Below are 22,755 nucleotides of genomic sequence, written 5' to 3' on the forward strand. Positions count from 1 at the left end.
CAATTGAGTGCTGCTTACTGGAAGAAAATCGATGATTTCAATGAAGCTTTCTTGAATAGGCTATTTCAGGCATTATGGTGCTGTGCCCCAGATGCATTCTGTTTTCTGCAAAGCTAGATGATAGCATGCTCACAAGTATGTTTTGCCCTCTCCTTCCATGAGTGGAGGGGTAGCAAAAAAAAATCTGTATTTGCAGAAAGTTGGCAAGGGAGTGAGGGATGGCAGCTTTGCAACAAGCTCATTCCCAACACCTTTTTGTCAACCTTAGGGAAGCCTTTCTGGGAACTTCTCCCTGGAAATTGGGCTCCCTGTGCCAGGTGGGAGGGGATTTGTGTGCCACTGTTTCCTTCTAAACCATGTGGGAGTTTTTGGTTTCCCCTGCCCCCTGAGCATGCCCCATAGATGAGGATATAGCAGAAAGACCCAGCACCAACACAGCAGAAGTTATGGAGGGCAACAGTTCACAATCTCACCTGAATGGATTGTTTGAGCTGAAATAAAAAATGGACTCTTGGTGAGTTAGGTTAGAGTTTTATGTTAACTGCAGAGGTGACTTGTTAAATTGTCCAAATACTATTCTGCACATTGGGCTCAATGAGAGGAGAGTAATATTGCATGCTGTGAGAGTGAGAGATAAAACAAAGAGGAATTGAATTGGCCAGAAAGATCTGTTTTTACTAAACAAAGAATTCTCAGTCTATGATTAACTTTATTTCATGCTGAGGGTAGAACATACAAATCTAGGCTCTTTCATGGAACAGTACATAACAATACCAGCCCTGTAGCAGGGAGAGCATGCCACTGCTGGATTATCTGCACTAAACCTGCTTCAGAGAAGTTCAGTAACAAATACTTATTTATTTCCACCATTAGGAGTGCTGCAAATCACAGACACCCAGATAAGCCTGAATGAGCTTCAGGTGCTCATCTCTGGTGCTGGCCATATGAAACCCAATTTGTTAGTTGCAAATTTAGAAGGTCAGATTTGTTCCATGTCAGGTTTGAATGATCCGGTGAGTGGAGCTAAGTGTCCTGAGATTTACAGAATTAACGATCTACAGACTCCAAAATCCTCAGATGGCCTTTAAGAGACTTAACAGGATTTTGGGGGGAAAAAATTCCTAGCTCTTCAAAGAGTAAATAGGATCTAAGGGAAAAATGAGTTTCTGTTGGTTTGTAAATTCAAAGGGGACTTAGGTAGATAACAGAGATGACATCTACATGGCTGCCAGCCTGGAAAAACTTTTGGGTGGATTGTAAACAACAATCACATCTTAAAGCTGGAATGTAAACAGAATGAAAAGTTCCTGGAACATATTTATAAATGCCTGGAGTCTGCATGAGGGTGAAGTTACATCCCTGGTTTGCTACTGCTGGCCTTTGTGCTTCCTGCGAAGGAGATATGACATGACCCCCAAAATATGCGTTGCAAACTTGCTGCTCAAGCCAGAAAAGAACCATGCTTGTCAGGCTTTAAGGAGAAAGCACCATAACTTGGCAGCTTCCCTTCTCCCACACCCACGGTGGCTAGAATGTTTGACAAAAGGCTGTGCAGAGGGTGTATTCTCTGGGCAGTGTGCCTGGGGAAAAAATGAATAGAGGGGATGGGCTGGAAGAAGTAGACAAAAGGGGCCTCTACACACAATGGGAAGATGTTTGGTGAAGATGAGCTGCCCTCTGACTTTAAACAAGAATCAGACTCAGCCTAGCTTAGTAGAACCCAAGCCCAGCCTCTCCCCACACACCTGGCCAACCATCCTCTTTATGGACACTAGAAATCAGAATGGAAAGTGTCTATTTTAACGTATCAGAGGGGTAGCCGTGTTAGTCTGGATCTGTAAAAGCGGCAAAGAATCTCGTGGCACCTTATAGACTAATAGACGTATTGGAGCATAAGCTTTAGTGAGTGAATACCCACTTTGTCAGAGGTATGTAGTGGAAATTTCCAGAGGCAGGTATAATGCATGCATCTGACGAAGTGGATATTCACCCACGAAAGCTTATGTTCCAATACGTCTGTTAGTCTATAAGGTGCCACAGGACTTTTTGCCTATTTTAACATAAATATTTATTGTATTTTCTTATCCTTGCTGGTATTTTGTAGGATTACAAAGAAGAAATCTGATTAAGTAACACAAAACTTGTTACAGCTTGTGTTGGGATTTAGGCATAAACAGTGTTAGAGTTGGGGTTATTATTTCCTGTTTGGATTCCTCCGGAAGATCCCTTCCTCGACTGAAATATTAGGCTTGAAATGGATGGAGAGGAGGAGTACAGTTTATTGTTTGAGTAGTGTGGCAGTGTTCCTAGGTACTTAGAGGCAGATCCTGCAGGGGGTTGATTGCCCTCAATTCATACTAAATCTAATGTTCATCACATTGGAGTTCTAGGACATTAGAGTTTGATCCTATGCCCATTTAATCAATAAAAGGACTTCAGTGGAAGTTGGAGGAAATCCTTAATGCTGCGGCTATTTTGCAACCTGTATGGGGAATTACATATGTTCTAATAGGCCTGAGGGCATATGTTCACCTCTGAGGGCATTTCAGAAGGATCAAATAATCAGAATGAAAACACAGAACATTCTTAATTGACATAATACTTGTAGATCTTTTCTTGCTGTTGTTGATTTTGCCTTTCTAGTAATTTTGTGCAAGTGTTTTTATGTGGCCAGGTAGGGGAGCGGCAGCTAGCCAACAATAAGACCCTGTAGGAAAAGACTTGGCGTTTGGACATATTAGGTAGGCACTCAAAAAACCCAACTCCATTTCCTTATATTTTGCCTTTTAAAAAAAAAACTAAACTCACTAATATAGGTGAGGAATAAAACGATGTAGAATCTGAGATTGTGTGTATCCTGTTGTGCTATAGTATACAGTGTATGCTTAAGTGAAGATGCCTTCATGTGCCATTATTTTACCCCTACTCCAGTACTGTATTTGGCCCACTTTTTTTTTTTTTTTAAACAGCATTTGAATGACTGTGTAAAGCATAGGGTATTTTAATCTGCATCATTTTACAGAGTCTGTAAACTTTCCCCAATTGATTTTTTTTTTTTTTAAAGCAATTTCTCTGAAAGACGTTGTGGGGTGAGAAGATGGTTAAGAGAATGATTGGTCACAGTGACTTTAAAGAATAAGAATAAAGGGTCTTTCTGTTGCAATTAGAGTAATTATTTTTCAAGCACATGGCAAATCCATAGTGTTGATCATCGTATTGAAAGCCATCCACATGTGGCTCAAGTATTGTAATTGTGAGATGGCAGTGAAATACGGTTGCATTTCCATTGTGCTATTGAACTGTAATGTGCTTGATTTCTTATCTTAATTATATTTACAGGCTTTTTAGTCTCAAACTGGAACAATGCTCACAAGCTATAGAAGAACATTTGTTTGTTGAAGAGACTTTAATGTTTGGAATTGAGCCAACCAACGAATCCATTTCTTTTCCAGAGAATAGGCTCTATTCACCAGAGTTATCAACCAGAATTTCACAGTTAAGTATGACACGTGGGACTGTTTTTATAGTGAAATAGCTCATGATGCTGTACACTAGTAACTATTGTGTTGGCATTTCTAGTAGAAACCCTCCTTTCAAAGGTTTCTGTCTTGGCTGTAAAAATGTGCTTTAGGTGGCTCTTTGGAATGGCAGATCCCCCCTGCTTAGGAGCAAGGACAGTTTATTGGCAATATCGATGTATTTTTTCATGATAAGAAATTGAGCTGGAATTGAAAACTGTGTGTATTGAGACAGTGTGGCCTAGTGGACAGAGCACTGGACCGGGATTCTAGGCCTGAGTTCTAGTCCTGGCTGTGCTACTGGTCTGCTGGATAAACTTGGGTAAGTCACTTCATCTCTCTGTACCTTGGTTTCCCCATCTGTAAAATGGGGATAATGATACCTTCCTTGTAACGCGCATTGAGATCACTGATGAAAAGTGCTAGATATTATTAAACGCTTAGGCCCTATCTCAATTAGAGAAGTTTGCATCAGTCCAACTTAATTGATTTAACGATGCCAGTGTAAATCCCCAAACCATGATCCAACAAGTGGACCAAATTTGGTGATGAATCCTGGTCACGTGCCATCTGAGGCACATTGCGCATACGCTAAGAAGATGTAAAGCAGAGTTTTATGCTGGTATGATTTAATTCAATAAATTACCAAAGTAGCATTACCTATTAAAAGACTATATCCTGCCGTCCTTGCACTATCCATTGACTTCAACGGGAAGTTTGCTTACTCCCCTCATTGAGGGCATATGTCCACTTTTTATTAACAAGATTCACAATCCACAGGTTTTGATAGATTCCTGCCACTATTTCCAGGTAGCAGGAGTAGACAAGAGACTTTTCCTCCAACCCTCCATGTGCCTGGTTGATCTGGACTTTACCATACTAGTGTATGAGTATTCTCCAGGCAGGATTACTACATTCAGCTCTACTTGGGGCTACATGTGAAGACTACTCAAAACGAATGCAGAACACGGCTGACCACTTACTTAGCAGAATTTCCTGGATGGGGCCTGATCTGAAGCCTACTGAAATCTGAGAGAGTCTTTCTGCTGACTTCAGTGGTATTTGTATCAGGCCCTTACAGTGTATTACACCTTTACTCCCATAGTCTTCTAGAGGTGGTTGAAAATTTTCTGAGGAAAATTTCAACTTTGTGTTGAAAAGCCAAAAACATGAAAACTGTTTTTTTGTTTGTTTTTTGTTTTTCAGCCAAAAGCTTTTAGGTTTTTGATGAAAAATTTAATGTTTTCTAGGAAAGTAAACATTTCCTTTTGTTTAGTTGAAAACCCAAGTTTTGATGCAAAATTTCCAATCAGCCCTGAAGGGTTCCACTTTGTTTCTGGGTACAATTCTAAGTATTAATATAGAACTACAAAGTCCTACTTGGTTTGGAACTTGGCTTTCTAAGAGACCATTGCACTGTTCATGCTCCATCTCAGAACCTCTGTTGAAACTGATTTGAGAGGTGGGCTGCATATACATGGAGGTTTAAGTTTTCCAAACTCCAAAGCAACATCACCACTACTTAGCCTAGAACTATGCAGTGTAGATTTGAGTGCTCCAAAGTATGTAAGTTAGTGCAACACAAGACAGTGACTCTTACAGCAAAGCTTCTGTAATTGAAATGCTTCCTTCTACTGTACGCTTTGTCCTGTGCTTAGAAATCATCTTATTCAGGAAATTATACCATACACTAATGAACTAATTGGTTTCTGACTGAATGGAGGTTATTTATTTTGTAACGTTTACATCAATAAATAAGGTTCAGTTAACAGTAATCTAATTAGCTGGGGCTGGGTTTCATTTTGCACAATACATTTCAAGTTAGAGGAAAGGGATCCTTCACTACTATGCAGATGTAAATGCAACACCTAGGTATGTATACGGGTGGACAGCAAAAGTAGAGAACGTTAATTTAGGCTAAGACTGAAAAAACTGGGAGCCTAAAATTTTTACTTTTTATTTGTTAATTATAATTTATTTAATAATCAATAATAGGTTCTAAATCCTCAAAGACCTGAAATAAGTGGCCTGGTTTTCAAAAGTGCTGAGCATTCAACAACTGCTGTTGAAGTCAGTGGGAGTTTTGTCATTCTCTTTAATGGGAGCAGGATCAGACTCAAAGGCATTTTGTGAAACAATTGTGTTTTGGTTGACGATTCTGTGCTTTAGAGAATCAGTAAGCAGCGTGTGCTCTCTATATAAGTAATGTATAAGGGCTACGGCATTTTTATTTAAGTACATTGCTAAACTGTTGGCATTGCACCTGCTATTTAACTTTTTGAACTAGATGAATGTTCTAGCAAACGGAAAATGTTTCCAAACGTTTTAAATTAAACAAGAATTTAAGAATGGAAATTGTACATGTATGTGACAAAAAGAAAAGGAGTACTTGTGGCACCTCAGAGACTAACAAATTTATTTGAGCATAAGCTTTTGTGAGCTACAGCTCACTTCATCGGATGCATTCAGTGGAAAATACAGTGGGGAGATTTATATGCACAGAGAACTTGAAACAATGGGTGTTACCATACACACTGTAAGGAGAGTGATCAGGTAAGGTGAGCTATTACCAGCAGGAGAGCAGGGGGGAAAAAACCTTTTATAGTGCTGAGGAAGAAGAGAACAACACTTCCTCAGCTCTCATCCCCTAATGCCCCTACTCTACTTGCGCTACATTGATGACATCTTCATCATCTGGACCCATGGAAAAGAAGCCCTTGAGGAATTCCACCATGATTTCAACAATTTCCATCCCACCATCAACCTCAGCCTGGACCAGTCCACACAAGAGATCCACTTCCTGGGCACTACGGTACTAATAAGCGATGGTCTCATAAACACCACCCTATACCGGAAACCAACTGATTGCTATGCCTACCTACATGCCTCCAGCTTTCATCCAGACCACCCCACACGATCCATTGTCTACAGCCAAGCTCTACGATACAACCGCATTTGCTCCAACCCCTCAGACAGAGACAAACACCTACACCTCAGACAGAGACAAACACCTACAAGATCTCTATCAAGCGTTCTTACAACTACAATACCCACCTGCTGAAGTGAAGAAACAGATTGACAGAGCCAGAAGAGTACCCAGAAGTTACCTTCTACAAGAGAGGCCCAACAAAGAAAATAACAGAACGCCACTAGCCATCACCTTCAGCCCCCAACTAAAACCTCTCCAACGCATCATCAAGGATCTACAACCTATCCTGAAGGATGACCCATCACTCTCACAGATCTTGGGAGACAGGCCAGTCCTTGCTTACAGACAGCCCCCCAACCTGAAGCAAATACTCACCAGCCACCACACACCAAAACCACTAACCCAGGAACCTATCCTTGCAACAAAGCCCGTTGCCAACTGTGCCCATATATCTATTCAGGGGACACCATTATAGGGCCTTATCACATCAGCCACAATATTAGAGGCTCATTCACCTGCACATCTACCAATGTGATATATGCCATCATGTGCCAGCAATACCCCTCTGCCATGTACATTGGCCAAACTGGACAGTCTCTACGTAAAAGAATAAATGGACACAAATCAGACGTCAAGAATTATAACATTCAAAAACCAGTCGGAGAACACTTCAAGCTCTTTGGTCACTCAATTACAGACCTAAAAGTAGCAATTCTTCAACAAAAACAGACTCCAACGAGAGACTGCTGAATTGGAATTAATTTGCAAACTGGATACAATTAACTTAGGCTTGAATAAAGACTGGGAGTGGATGGGTCATTACACAAAGTAAAACTATTTCCCCATGTTTATTCTCCCCCCTCCCACCCATGCCACTGTTCCTCACACTTGTCAACTGCTGGAAATGGCCCACCTTGATTATCACTATAAAAGGTTTCAGAGTAACAGCCGTGTTAGTCTGTATTTGCAAAAAGAAAAGGAGTACTTGTGGCACCTTAGAGACTAACCAATTTATTTGAGCATAAGCTTTCGTGAGCTACAGCTCACTTCATTGGAGCTGTAGCTCACGAAAGCTTATGCTCAAATAAATTGGTTAGTCTCTAAGGTGCCACAAGTACTCCTTTTCTTTTTACTATAAAAGGTTTCCTCTCCCCCCCCGCCCCGCCCCCGCTCTCCTGCTGGTAATAGCTCACCTTACCTGATCACTCTCCTTACAGTGTGTATGGTAACACCCATTGTTTCAAGATCTCTATGTATATAAATCTCCCCACTGTATTTTCCACTGAATGCATCCGATGAAGTGAGCTGTAGCTCACAAAAGCTTATGCTCAAATAAATTTGTTAGTCTCTAAGGTGCCACAAGTACTCCTTTTCTTTTTGCGGATACAGACTAACACGGGTGCTACTCTGAAACCTGTCATGTATGTGACAGTAGCTCCTTGTGCCTCTGGAGACCCTGTTTGGGGTGGGTAGTTTTAGCTCCTACCATATTTTGCTCTTTGAGCATCTTTGCCTGTGAATCTGTTGCTGGCATTTCAATGTGTACCTTAACCACACAAACGTAACATATTCACTATTAGACTGCTAATGTTTAGTAGAGACGAACACGTATTCCGACAGCTGAAATGAAGGGCTGACATCAGTCCATGCGACATCTGCTAAATTCACATGGGGGAAGATAATGCAAAAACTAATACGCAAAGAATAGAGCTACGCAGCAGGTAAATATTGTTTTTTCCATGCCCCACCCAAAGCAGTCAAACCAAAAATAGAGACATAAAGGACAATGAAAAAGCCTTCTTCAATTTTAAAGACACAGTAACCTCATTTTCCACTGGGTTATAAAGGTGCAGTGCTTTCAGTTTACTTCAAGAGTCTGAAATCCACAGGGCTGTATGCTGATCTCACAAGAGTATATCATGGGAGTAACTCCTTTGAAATCAGAGCAGTTAGAATTGTGCAAGTGAGATCGCAATCAGGCTCAGGAGTTAAGAGCCGATAACATTTTACAGAATATGCTAAAAGAAACTGCATTAAGTACCTGGCCATGTTGAGTTGCTAAGAAGCATAAAAGGTGCAGTAGGCAGCAGAGCTGCGGACTTGGGACCCTTTCATCACACCATCTGCTGCACTGAATGCAAGGCTCTTGCTAGGCAGTTAGTCTGATCCCAGCTTTCCCATGTGCAGGCAGCACTACCCTGGGGAGTACAGCTGCTAGAAGGGCCTGGGCAGCCCCAGACTGGGAGCAGGAAATCGGCAGAGCTCAGGCATTAACAAGTGCACAAAGTAAGGCAACCCCAAAGGAACTGCTGTGAAACCAGTGCCGCAAAATGGCTCATAGCGGGGATGGAGGGTCAGCCTTAGAAGAGCAGCAAATACCATAGTATTGTCCAGGGACGGGGAGACCAACTGTCAGAGGGGCCAAGTATTGACAGCCTAAAGGTGTATGGTGATTGTGGGAATGTGACTCCACACATGCCAGTCAGACTTGGTACACTCCTCTGTTTACATGGCTGGTGTGGCCACTTCAGAGCGAGCACTAGGGATCCCACAAGTGAGCAAACTGGCAGGTAAGATCAGCAGCAATCTGCCAGGAGCAAGGTGTCTTGGCATCCAGATGCCACACCTCAGAAATAGCACCTATCCCCCCGAGTGTGATATAGCTAGGGCCCTACCAAAGTCGTGATCATGGAAACACCTGTCACGAACCGTGAAATCTGGTCTCCCATCGTGAAATCTGGTCTTTTGTGTGCTTTTACACTTTACTATACAGATTTAATGGGGGAGACCAGCGTTTCTCAAATTGGGGGTCCTGACCCAAAAGGGAGCTGCAGGGGGGGTCGCAAGGTTATTTTACAGGGGTCACAATATTGCAGCCCTTACTTCTGCACCGCCTTCAGAGCCGGGCATCAGGGAAGCGGCAGCTGTTGGCCAGGTGCCCGGCTCTGAAGGCAGCGCCCTGCCAGCAGCAGTGCAGAAGTGTAGCGAAATGCCCATGCCACCCTTCCTTCTGTGCTGCTGCCTGCAGAGCTGGGCGGCCGGAGAGGGGCCCCCGCTGACTGAGGGCCCAGCTCTGCAGGCAGCAGCACAGAAGGAAGGGTGACAATACCAGGCCATCCTTATTCTGTGTTGCTGCTGGCGGTGGCTTTGCCTTCAGCACTGGGCTCCCGGCCAGCAGCTGCCACTCTCCAGCTGCCCAGCTCTGAAGGCAGCATAGCCATCAGCAGCAACCCAGAAGTAAGGGTAGCAGTGCTGCAATCTCCCCTACAATAACCTTGTGGACCCCCCCCCCAACTCGTTTTTGGGTCAGGATCCCTACAATTACAACACCGTGAAATTTCAGATTTCAATAGCTGAAATCATGAAATTTACAATTTAAAAATCCTATGACCGTGAATTTGACCAAAATGGACCGTGAATTTGGTAGGGCCCTAGATATAGCAGTGGTGGAGGGATGGGGAGAAGTGGTAGCCGGGGGAGATACACAGAGGTCCCATAGCTGTGGTGGTGGAGCTGAGTCACCGGGGCAAGCACGTGTTGCTGCAATGCAGCGATCTCTGCTCTAGCTCTGTTTCTCCTTTCAGCTGCTTGTTGGGTTGCTTTTGTGATGTTACTAGAACAGTCTGCAAAGCTGCATGGAGTCTGGCTGTACACCGCCCATTCCCCCTCTTGCTGAAAAAGGGTCTGATCCTGCTCCCACTGACGTCAATGGCGAAACTCCTGTTAGCGTCAGGAGTGCTTCTCAGGGTGAGGAGAGGGTGAGTGAAAAAAGACCAAGAACTCTCTACTTTGCCTTCATCTTTGAGCTTGATTCTCCACTGCAGAAGTTGAGTAACAAGCATAGAGGTCAATTGGAGTGGTCTGCTACAGCAAGAAATCAGCCTTATTTGCGTACAACATATCTAATTTGGCCCACTATTTACCTTAATAAAAATACACATCTCTTTTAAACGAATGGGGAGGATTCCAAAATGGCCATACAGTGATACTGAATAATGTGAGACATGAGAAGCCTCCTACCTCTTTTTTTCCCCCCAGAACCACAAAATGATTTTACATGTCAATTTACAACAGAACACAGGACTATAAAACTTCTTTATAACCAGGACAAAAAGCATCTGCACACATTCCACAGCAATTATTTGTGGCTAATATGAGGGGTAGGGAACTAAATAAATTGCTGGAGAAAAAGTGGAGGAGACAAAGGTCAGCCATTAAGACAAACTTCTGCTTTTTATATATCTGCTTTCTATTGTTACTACCTACGCATTTAATTTATACTCTCCCAAACAATGTGATCAATTCACAACAAAATATGAGTTCTTCCACATGTCCAAATGAAAGAATGCTGAATTCAATCCCCAGAAATACTGGCAACATCACTGGTACCTCTGTGACCTCAAGTCATCCTTTTCAACCCTTCCTCCAGGTCTCTCTTGATGCCCACTTGGATGTCAGCCTTTCAGCAAGGAAAAATGGTCTGTGCTTCAGTTTTGTCTCCTCTAACTTTTCAGCGCTTGCTTTCTCTAGCACAACAATAATCAACCATTCTCTGTCCACTGGCATTGTTGCCTGTATCCGCACTTTTGGGCTGTGTTCCTCCGAGTTCCCCTGAGCTAAGTAAGCATCGTTAAGCCAGGCCAATGTTTAGGTGGGAGAAAATCCATGTGCTGCTGGATTGGGTGCTGTTAATTCAGGAAGTGGGACTCTGCCTGTGAGTCAGTATGGAACCAGTACTCCAGTCCTACGTGGTGTTATATAGCACTGTGCTGCTGGAGGACTTCCTTTTTTTAGATGAAAAGTTAGACTGCAATTCTGATTGTTAGTTTTAACTAAAAATACTACGGCACTTCTATAGCACTGTGACAGAATGAATAAACAACATCACCTCATGCAGAGTTGTCTCCCCCCAAAGGGGGAAGGAGAGCCAGAGTCTCTGGCCTTGTCTACACGGCCACTTTACAGCGCTGCAACTTTCTCGCTTAGAGGTGTGAAAAAACACCCCCCTAAGCGCTGCAAGTTTCAGTGCTATAACGTGGCAGTGTAGACAGTGCTCCAGAGCTGGGAGCTACTCCCCTCGTGGAGGTGGGTTTTTTATAGCGCTGGGAGAGCTCTCTCCCAGCACTGGTGCCGCGACTACGCAGCTGCCGTGGCAGTGCTTTAATGTTGCTAGTGAAGACATGCCCCCTGTCTAGTTCACTGAGAACTTTACTGTTGCTCTCAGAGATTCTGGTGATGAATGGCAGTGTACAACCCTCAGGTAAACAGACGAGATATAGGAGTTGAGGTGTTATCTCTGGTATCCTGGCTAAATTGTGAGCTGGGTGTGTTATAATATGACTACCTAACATTCCTCCCATTGTTTCAGTTGTCTGCATTGTAATGGGCTTTATTTGTATCACAGTAGCACCTCAGACCTGAACCAAGGCAGGGACACTGTACTGTGCATTCTACGAAGAGACCACCCCTCCCCTGAAGAGCTTACCACTGAAATAGGCCAGGGGTGTGTGAGAGGGAAATGGGCTGAGTGACTTGCCCATAGTGCCACAGCAGGGCAGTGGCAGAGCCAGGAACAGACCCAAGTGCTCTGTAGACTTTCCCTCCTGTCTTTCTGGCCTTTTGTTTTATGTTCTCCATGCCATTCCTTGCCTACCTTCCCCAAGCACAAACCTTTCTCCTTGAAAGGTGACCATTAGACCCTTCTGTACCCCTAGGCTGTGTACTTGTGTGTGTATATGGATACACTGTAATTGGTTGTGACATACTTTGTGATATTTGTAACAGCAACACTATTCCCAGATAACAGTATTACTAGTGGAATAGAAAGCAGGCAGAAGAGGCGATGCTGTAATTGTACAAGGTTTGTTTTCAACACTTCTGCCTGTTTGGACCCTCCACTAAAAATTGGCCACAGGTTCTTAACGTCCAAGAATTCCTCATTGCCTGTGTACCAGAAGGAATATTTGATTTGTATGAATCTACCTCGCCTTTCCCATAAGGCACTGCTGTTGACTCTATGCTTACGTGAAATGACAAAGCAAGAAGTTAAATGGGACTGTGTCATAAATGGCATAGCAGAAATTCTAATTACTGTAGGTATTGTTAGGTTACTGCTATAAAGCACAGCTGAGCTGCTAAAGAAGAGCCAGGGGCATCTATGTCACTTGCACTGGTTTCTTAGGAAAGTGCTGTGGCTGTTTTTCTCTCGTTCAAAAATCATGCTTCTTTCGTTCTAGATCTGTAAGCATGATGACAGCTGAAGTCATACTTCACAAGCAATGCAAATATTTACTATGATGTCTCTGAAGCTCACTGGCTAAGAACATTTTGCATAATGAAACATGTAGCTGATTTAATGACCAAGCTGCTAAATATGGGTGTTCCATGACCCAGCCAATGTGTACAAACATTACGTAAAACAGAAGGGTCATAATAGACATTGTCACTTAAAAGACGCAGTGCCCCTTTTCCATTGGAATCTCTACAATGGGATGATTGTAGCTCTTGGTGCATTTTCTTTCTTTCTACACCCCTTATGTTAACCTGAAGAATTTTCTGTATTGATCTTGTGAATGATTTGGGCCAAATTTTATATTTAATTATATTTGTGTAAAGTTACAGTAACCCTTCTGAAATCACTCCAGATTTACACCTGTGTAGTTATGAGCAGAATATGACCTAAGGTAATTTTTATGGTTAGACTATAAGCTCTTTGGAGTGGGAACTGTCTTTTTGTCCTGTGTTTGGACAGCATCTAGCACAATGAGATCCTGGTCCATGACTAGGGTTCCTAGATGTGACTGTAATACAAACAATAATAATATATCAGGCAGTGCAGCAAAGTTACTGACACAACCCCATGCTTCAGGTACTCCATGAGGCACACAGCTGAATGTGTCCTGCTTCTAATGGGTTAGATAGTCAACTAGTTTAAACAGGTGCAGCTTTACTGAAGTCAACAGAGCTGTGCCTGTTTACACCAGCTGGAGATCTGGCCCAATAAGTGCAAATGCCTCTTAATAACATCATGGTTAGGCTAATACTCCTAATTTTCAGAGTGAGGTTTGAATAAAATACATATGCAATTGGTTGAAGCTAGTCAGGATTTCATTGACTACCTGTAGGCCAACCCCTCACTAGAACAAAACAAATGGACTTTGGTAGGGTCAGTTAAACGTAAAATTTTCTTCTTTTCAAACATTAGTCTCTGAAAGGTCGTTGGACAGGATAGGTGTTTTTAGAATATTTATATGACAACATCAAATCCTGTCATGAAATTTGTCCTGGTCTCAGCTGTCACTTTTATGCTAAAAATCCATTCCCTTTGCTTATCACTATTTAATTGTTATGTATTTCATTTAACCAATTTTAAAGCAGTAGGAACTCTGTGGGAACCTGAAGTCTAATCCTGAAGGCAATGGGAGTTTTTCATGGGTAAGGACGGCAAGATCGTGCCTGTGGTGGTTTTCAAAGGCCCCATTCTGAAAATCCTGCTGTTCTTTTCTGAAAAGTAATATACACTCAGAACACTGATATGGCCCCACAGCCTTAATAGACCTGGCTGAATTCTGTTCTTGGCTCTGCCACGGAATCACTGTGTGGCCTTATGCCGATCACTTCTGGCCAGAATTTCAAAAGTGGACACCATCTTGGCTGATTATAGGTTTTTGGATGTCCAACTGAGACATCTTGGGCCTGATTTCACCTGAGCCCTTCTGAAAATCAGGCCCAAGATGTCTCCGATTGGGCACATACAAAGTGAACAAAAAATCAGTGTCCAGTTTTGAAAATGTAGCTGATAACCTCTCTGGGTACTCAATTTCCCCATTTGTTAAATGTGGGTGACAATAGCTTCCTTTGTAGAGCACTTTGAAAACTTGGCCACAGAATGCAACGTAGTGCTAAGTATTATTATTCTCCTCTGCTTTTAATACCTGCTGATAGCAGATGGGACAACAGAACACTTTATACAGCTTTACACAGAAAGATGACAAAAATACCTTCCTTGCACGCATCACTTCTCTGCCAGAACTACTGTAGTTTATAAACTGTAAATCAATAAACACTACTAATTTGTTGGAAGCAACAGGAATCCCCAAGGGGACAATATTATGGAAAATAGAGGTAGCATTGTCAAACAAGATGGAGTACTGCATTCCTGCGAAGGGAACATAATGGTGAGTGGATAGTGCATTATCTGAAACAATTATGATGTTTAAGGGAAAACATAGGTGGAAAGACAAGATCTTCAAGACAGAGAGAGAGAAAGAGCTCCATTTTTGCCCAACATTGTACACTAGAAAAATTCTTCAACAAAAGTGAAAATATGACCCTCCATGATATTGACAAGGTCAGTGAAACCTCATGCCATTCCATGTGTAAGTTAACATGGCTTGCTGTAACTTGCATACCTGATTTCCCAAGTTTTAACAGAAGTATTATAATCCCTACTTGCATCCCTCCATTTCTAGATTCTGCTCTGTCTTTAGATTTTTGAAGTCCCCTCCCCACCTCCACCTGCCTCTTATTTATCTTGTAAGTTTTCACAAAGGTGCACCAAATTCTAGAAGGGAGAAAACTGGAATTACATAATTTTAATAAGCAGTCATATGCACTAAACCACAGTTTCACTGAAGTGACTCAAACAATACGCAATTCACAGGAGGCATAAATAAAATCAGAGGTTCCCTAAATCCTCCGTTTTCAGACATAAAGAGTATAGTAACTATTATTTCAAAATACACCCTAATAATTGCTAAAATGACCAGTTAGATAAAAAAAAGATTAACTTAAAAATCTTTTTAGGTTTAGGTTTTTATTAGTCAGAAGTAGTTTAAAAAGAAGGTATCTGATCTGCTTTGGTTTTCTGCTAAGGGGTCTGTGTCTCTGTCTGGAAAACAGTACTGTCCCTGCAACAGGTGAAACATCAACGAGTTTAAATATTTTCAGGACAAAACTATTAGAAAGATTTTTCTAAAAGTTAAAACTAAACAGAGTGCAGTAAATGCCCAGTAAACAATTTCTCTTGAAAGTACAATTAACATTTGGAAGTTTAAAACGTAAAAGAGCAAGAACGTTTCCTACCTGCAGCTTTTGTGTTGGTCAGGAAGTGTAGCTCTTTTCTGATTACGATCTCCCATGGCTTAGCTTGGTTTCTGCATTTGAATGTTAAATATGTAAGAATGCCTTGTTTAGCTTGAGAGTTTGCATGACCTCTTAATGAGACACTGTAGTTAGTATCATTGGGTATGAAGGTATCATGTGACTGTAGATGAAAATAAAATCCCTTAAAGTTTGAATTTAATACTTCCTAGAATCTGTAACCCTTTACCTGCAAGCTGGATATGAAACCTGACAAACTTTGTTGTTTTATGGTCAGGATAAAAAAAGAAAATGTGCCATCTTATTCCTTTTCTCTGGGACAGTAACTTGTATAAAAAAACCTCCAAGGCAATTTATGCATCCCCAGACTTTTGCTGCATTTTGAGTATTCTATATATTAGATTCTCCCAAGTCACGAACTAAGCTGACCAGAAAGTTCCCCTCTCAGATCAGGTATTTTTACCTGGCACTGATTTATAGTCACCACCATGTTGGGTGCTGCTGCTGCTCAGATTTCAGTCCTCCAGCTGAGAGATGTGCCTACAGGGGTGACATCAGACCTGTCCATAAAAGTTATTGGTTTTCTTGGAACAGCTGCCTTCTGGGTGTGGTATTACTTCCAGATAGGATATGAAAGGAGAGTGCTTACTTGTCCCACTCCTAGTTGTAAGAAGGAGGGAGTGCCTAGTTGTAAGAAGAGAGATTTTAGGAGATTCGTGCAGGCAGCCAGGCAAATTAATTTTTTTCTCCAGTCACATCAGTTAAAATACTGATTCTTGATATTCCTAGAGATTGTAGGCTGAGTCTTGGAAGGAACTTGCTGCATCACAACAACATTGTACAATCCCAGTCGGTTGTTTCAGACCTGCGGGTTCAAAACTGCCCACGTACTTTTCTCTAACCAGATGAGACTTTGGAAATATTCTACTAAATCCTTTTTATTGGTTTGTTTGTTTTTTTGTTTTAGGGCTTATGAAAATGAGGCTGATAGTCTTGGGTACAGCTACTCTACTGGTGGGTGCATTGCTATCATGCATTAGAAAATAACAATAGCTATATGTATGGGACTATACAACTTTGCCAGCATAACTCTGATCTGACCAGCAATACCCAGTTACTGCAGTCCCGGTCCTTGCTGCGAGAAGAGAACACTGATCATGCTGAAAAATGTGCCACTAAACCCTGATTGCCTTACTCATGCGAGGAATCCTATTGACAATTCATGTATGTAGAGTGTGCAGGAGTTGCCCCAGGGTGATTTTTCTGATGTGCACTGGGGATGATATAGATTTCAGAACACTGGATTCATTTCACTTGTGGCCTCAGTAAACTGGACACAGGGCTTAGAAGATGAAACATTAATGTGTAAAACAACTGCGCCACCTAGCCTCAGTTTCTTACAGCTGCCCTTTCTGTAGCTACATATTCAAAGGCTAAACATAAGATGTCAGGAAACAAATTAACAAAAATTGCTTTGGATGTGCTTAATGTAAATGGAAAAAGTATGTTGTTTAAAGGCTAAGCATAGCTGAGCTTTCAGACTGCATGCTAACTCCAATAACTTCTACAATAGCTGTTTGGCACATTTAGTTCTTCCTCCTATGTTTTTAGCATGGTTGAAAAGGGGCTTAAAGAATCAGGAATGTTTTAAATTAAAAAAAAGCCTACATTAAACTACGATGAACGTTCCAACTTCAAGGTTCTGATGGCAACTGTAAGGAATCACCAGTCTCTTGCAGGTACCTCTTCACTGCAAAAAAATCTCCATGGAAGCAAGAGTCAGAGCCTGGGTCAGCTGAACTCCAGCATGCGTCATGGGCTAAAAATAGCAGTGTAGATGTTCCCGCGGGGGCTGGAACCTGGGCTCTGAGACTTCCCCCAAGTCAGGTGACCTGAGCTCTGAAAATCGCTGCCGCAGGGTTGTGGGGTGTTTTGGAATGTACACCGAGTGACCCTGACTTCACAGAGACAGCCGGTATACTTTGAGATACCCACCCTTGTTTGTTTCCCATGCTGCACCTAGGCACGTGTGGCATGCTTATCTCACTTATATTGCTTCCACCTGATTTACACTGGTGTGAGATCAGAATTGGGCCCCATGGGCTTGCTCCTGCTTCCATTTATGTTACTTTGCCTTTGCGTGGGATCAGGATTCAGTCTAGTGAGATGAGCAGGTGACAGGTGACAACCTTCACTATGAGCCAGAGTCTGATCTGAAAGTGATTTCAATGCGGTTATCTGTGGAACAGGGTGGTCAGCATGAGTAAGCGTGGGAGGATCTGGCCCTACACATGGAATTCCTAGTCTTTATTTAACCTAAAACTTTTGAGCCAGTTTGTGGACCCGCTACTCACACTGGTGTGGAGTTATTCACCCAAGTAGTCCTTCTGAAGTAATTCATCTGAATTAGTGCTTACCAACATGGTAAGGAGTTCACAATCTGACCATTCTTGTTCTAATCACTTCTTGTCTTTATTTTACATATACATATTACATACAAAAAAACTGCATTTAAAGAACATTTATTATGGTTGCGAAGTCAAGCACTCAAAAGTTAGGAAATGCCAGAATTCAGGTTACCAGTATAACCTTAATTTAGCCCCTACATGTGTGTATGCATTATGATAAGACTTTAATTATATGATCACATACTGTTTTTTTCCACAGGACCCTGCCTCATTCAGTGCATAGCATAGATGGTGCTCTCTTAATTCAATATTTTGTTTTCTCCTCATTTGTTCACTGGGTGGTCCCAGGCGTTATTTGCTGCTGTGAAGACAGAATTATTAATTTCCTTATGGGATTTTCTGCAGCGCTTACCACTATAGTATCTGAGTTCTTCACACATATTAATTTATTTTCACAACATCCCTGTGAGATGAGAGTGTATTATTATCCCCATTTTACAGATGGGGAACTGAGACACAGTGAGATTTGAAGGAGGGGCGGGCGGATGTATCTCCTAATTGTGGGTGTCCAATTTGAGATGCTTAGGACCTGATTTTTCAGAGTACTTAACAATATATAGCACTTCGTATTTTCAGTGCACAGCTCCCAGTGATTTCAGTTGCAGCTGTGAGTGCTCAGCACTTCTGCTGATCAGACCCTAAGGTTTCAAGTCAGGTACCCAGAAAATGAATAACACACAGTTAGAGATCATCAGTGTAAAATTTGGGTTAAACGACTTGCCCAGCATCACATAGGTACTCTGTGGCACAGGCAGGGATAAAATCCAGTTCTATAGCTCAGCATTAAGCCGCCTTAACCATGAGGCTGTTGTTTCTTTTCCTGCAATCCCCTGCCTCATTTACTATACACTGTTCAAAGAAGATGATCCTGGAGTTTTTCTCGCCGGGGCTGCACTGGGTCTCTGCAGGGGTCATGAGTCTCCTCTTGTGAGAGTGCAGACAGGGCCTGGTCTGCATCTGCAGTTAAGTCCATGCCTTCTGCCTTCAGGTCCTGCAGAGAGTCCTTTATGGTGCAGATAGTCCAGCCTGGAGTGTGCTGGTGCACTCTTTTCTCTGCCACCTCCGAGGGCTCTGATACAACCGGCAGCTCTTTTATCTCCACCTGAGAGGTCCCCTGAGACCTCTCTGAGCTGCTCGTCTTCTACCAGGACCTCTCAAGACCTGGAAGCTAATCTCTGTGACCAGGTCCATAGCAGCCACCAAGAGGGAGGATCTTCTCGGAGAGCCCCTGCTACACAATCCACACCATAGTGTGCAGGTGATAGAGTTCCCCTTGGTGCACCAGAGGTTGGTCCTGGCCAGTGTCACCAGAGTCAGAGACCTCCTGGACTACGATTGGAGGGACTGGGAGGACCCCCCAGCACTTAGCCAGCTCATGGGATTGTTATCCTGTGTGTCCCCCGTTGTGTGCTCCAGGAGGTGAGGGCAGCCTTGCCTCCTGCTTCTCTTGCTTGTGCGTGTTCTGCAGGAGGGTGCTCCCCACCTATCTCTCACCTCTGGCCCTCCGGACCTTGTCATTGGCCCCCTGCTCTGTGAACCTTTCTAGCCACCCCCGACATGTCCCATGAACAATATCCAGCCTGTCCACTTCTGAACTGTGCCTGGAGAACATCTGTACATGCTCGTGCTTTGTACCATTCACTTCCTCTCCCTCGTGACCCACCCTGACACCAAGTGGCAGGACCTGTGCCACCTGAGGAGGGCAAGGAAACTTAGTGGGCCTGTGTGTACTCCACACTGGTTCCATGGCCCACCGGAGATATCAGTTGGCAGCTCCTTCATGGAGCCGTGAGCATGAGCATGTACCTGGCACAGTTCACAACTTCCCTGACTCCTGTCCCTTTTGCAGTGAGAGAGACACCCTGGCACACGTCTATGTAGGGTGCATATGGTTGCCACTCATATTCTGGCTTTTCCAGAACCTCTTACTGAGGTTCTGGCTGCACTTTTTAAAGTCCTGGGACCTCCTTGTCAGCCTCCTCCGAGTGCTGGCCAAGATGGCCATCCATCACACCAACAGTAGGAAGCTGGATGGGCAGGTACTCTGTGACTGGGGCCTATTTTTGTTCCCTTGTTCACAGAATTATAGGACTGGAAGGAACATCGAGAGGTCAACTAGTCCAGTCCCCTGTGCTCAAGACAGGAATATGTATTCTCTAGACCATCCCTGACAGCTGTTTAGTTACATCTCTGTGCAGAGTTCCTCTGGGCAGTGTCCACTGACTCCTGGGATGCTTTAGAAGAGCACTGGGTTCTCTGCTCAGGTGTTCCCTTCCGATTCCTGGATTTTCTACCTTTGACCTCCCTACCAATCCTCTTTTCTCCTTTGTTGTTCCCTGTAATCAACTGGAGCCTGGACTTAGTGGTTTCTCCCTTTAGTTGAAGGGGAGGGCCTTTAATTTTGTGTGGGCCTAGACCCTCCCATTTCCATTACTTCAAATTGTACACACTGTCCATCTTCTCTAATAAATGATACAGACAACAGCCTTCTTCACTGCACAGCCCTGATTCATCCTTACAGCAGTTCCATCTTGTGCACTTTATGAGGCTGGGGTTCTGAGGACATCATAATATGTGATTCTGTAATTAAACATTGCATCGTAATACATAGGATAATGGGACAGAATTAGGTTGCTCTGGCAAACTTTATTCTGGCACTTCTTAACTTTTGAGTGCTTAACTTTGCAATCTTAATGGTGTTCTTTTAACATAATTGTTTTGTGTATAATTTCCTAGGTTTTTACAAAAGCAAACTGAAAAAAACCCCAAACACATTCCATTATGTGGCATCATATGGACACTCCCACCCACTGTTCATCGGCAGGTTTGGAACCTTTAGCTTCATGACACAGGCCTCTGCCACTTAACCGAACAGAATAATTGAGAGCAGTGATAGATTGACATCCTGTAGTCCAGCATTTGAGGGGGATGAGACATTTTGCTGCTGGGATTCACAGATATTTGCTAACAGCAGAGGAATGGTGAGTCTCAGGAGCCTTGGGTTCCATTCCAGGCTCTAGAGCGGAGTGTCCTCTAGTGAGCACAGATTCTTCTGCCCCATTCTCCCCAACCTTGACCTCTTTTGCCTCTCCCTTCCAACTTGTACTTGTCCCAGTCCTGTCTCTTCCCCACCCTGGCTTCTCATCCCAGTCTCATTCTCTTCATCTAGCCAGGCCCAGTGTCCACTCCTCAGGCTTCTTATCTCAGTCCCATTCTTGTTGTCCAGCAAATCCTAGGTTTGCCCCTCTGCACTGCCCATACCAGTCTTCCCCCATTTCCAGTCCCAGTCTCCTTGTCTAGCCAGTCACTGGTTCCCCCTCCTGACTCCTTATCCAATCTGTCTCTCTCCTCCTTCCTGTCCTCCAGTTGTCCCCGGTTTCCCATCCCCAATGGCTCTCAGTCCCAGTCTTCCCCCACTGGGTTCCCCATCCAATTTTAGTGTGACCTCTTCCCAGCTCCTTGTCCCAGTCTCTTTGCTCAGCCAGTGTCAGTTCTCTCCTTTGCACCCTGACTTGCATCAGATCTGCCTCCCCACTCTTCCCCATTACGCCATCCACTGGTTCTCAGTTCCAGTCTCTTTGCCTAGCCAATCCCAGTCTCCCCCCAGCTACTGGCTTTATGGCCCCACTCCCATTTCTCTTCACGGCTCCCAGTCCTAGTCTCCTCCCTCATCCCATCTCCCAGTGCCAGTTTTCCTCCTCCCCCTTGCTTAGCTTCCAGTCCCAATCTCCCCCACAGGCTCCTTGTCCCAATTGATTCCTCCCCCCCCCGCCCCCTGCAGGTCTGGCTTTGCTAAATTGGGGAAAACAAGTTATTTTGCCCTAACCTCTTTCTCAGAAACAGCTGAACCATTTTGGCTGAAATTTTCCAAAAAAGATCATCCTGAGGCGGACACCTGGTGTGGAATATTTCAGCTCAAACAGTTAAAGTGTGGCAAAGTTACAAACAATTGAAAACAGTTTTATAATAGGTTTCAGAGTAGCAGCCGTGTTAGTCTGTATTAGCAAAAAGAAAAGGAGTACTTGTGGCACCTTAGAGACTAACCAATTTATTTGAGCATAAGCTTTCGTGAGCTACAGCTCACTTCATCGGATGCATACTGTGGAAAATACAGAAGATGTTTTTATACACACAAACCATGAAAAAATGGGTGTTTATCACTACAAAAGGTTTTCTCTCCCCCCACCCTAGTCTCCTGCTGGTAATAGCTTATCTAAAGTGATCACTCTCCTTACAATGTGTATGATAATCAAGGTGGGCCATTTCCAGCACAAATCCAGGGTTTAACAAGAACGTCTGAGAAACAGTGGGGGGGGAAGGGGCGAAAGGAATAAACAAGGGGAAATAGGTTACTTTTTATAATGACTCAACCATTCCCAGTCTCTATTCAAGCCTAAGTTAATTGTATCCAATTTGCAAATTAATTCCAATTCAGCAGTCTCTTGTTGGAGTCTGTTTTATAATAGGAAGTGTCGGGCAACCTTAATAATAGTTGGCACTACTAGCCCCTCCTAAAATATATAGACAAAAATGGTCTCCATACATCATCGTCTTCTGGGATGTTGCATTTTAATCTATGCCATAATGCACCTAGAATGCTCATTGAGGCCTCAGTTATCCACGTCATTGAGGCCCCAGTCCTGGAAACTTTCACATATACACATTGCTCTAAGCCTGTGAGAAGTTCCATTACAGTCAGTAGGACTTTAAAGTGAAGCATGTACTGAAATGTTTGTAG

The 22,755-nt window shown here is 43.2% G+C and overlaps 1 protein-coding gene across 2 annotated transcripts in view; it reads right to left on the reverse strand.

Annotated features, from left to right (window-relative positions):
* C4H4orf19 (chromosome 4 C4orf19 homolog) overlaps positions 1 to 16,078 on the reverse strand; it is a 67,471-nt gene extending 51,393 nt beyond the window's left edge. Inside the window, exons 1-2 of one of the 2 annotated variants that reach the window (XM_027822188.3) lie at positions 16,013 to 16,078; positions 15,532 to 15,602 (exon numbers count right to left, since the gene is read on the reverse strand). The gene's annotated coding sequence lies outside the window, so the exon portion shown is untranslated. Of the gene's footprint in view, positions 1 to 15,531; positions 15,974 to 16,012 lie in introns of those variants that run through there. The other variant, XM_043544529.1, reaches the window with a different exon arrangement.
* Positions 16,079 to 22,755: the final 6,677 nt, after the last annotated feature.

Source organism: Chelonia mydas, chromosome 4 (assembly GCF_015237465.2).
Source record: "Chelonia mydas isolate rCheMyd1 chromosome 4, rCheMyd1.pri.v2, whole genome shotgun sequence".
In the NCBI taxonomy this organism is placed as follows: Eukaryota; Metazoa; Chordata; order Testudines; family Cheloniidae; genus Chelonia; species Chelonia mydas.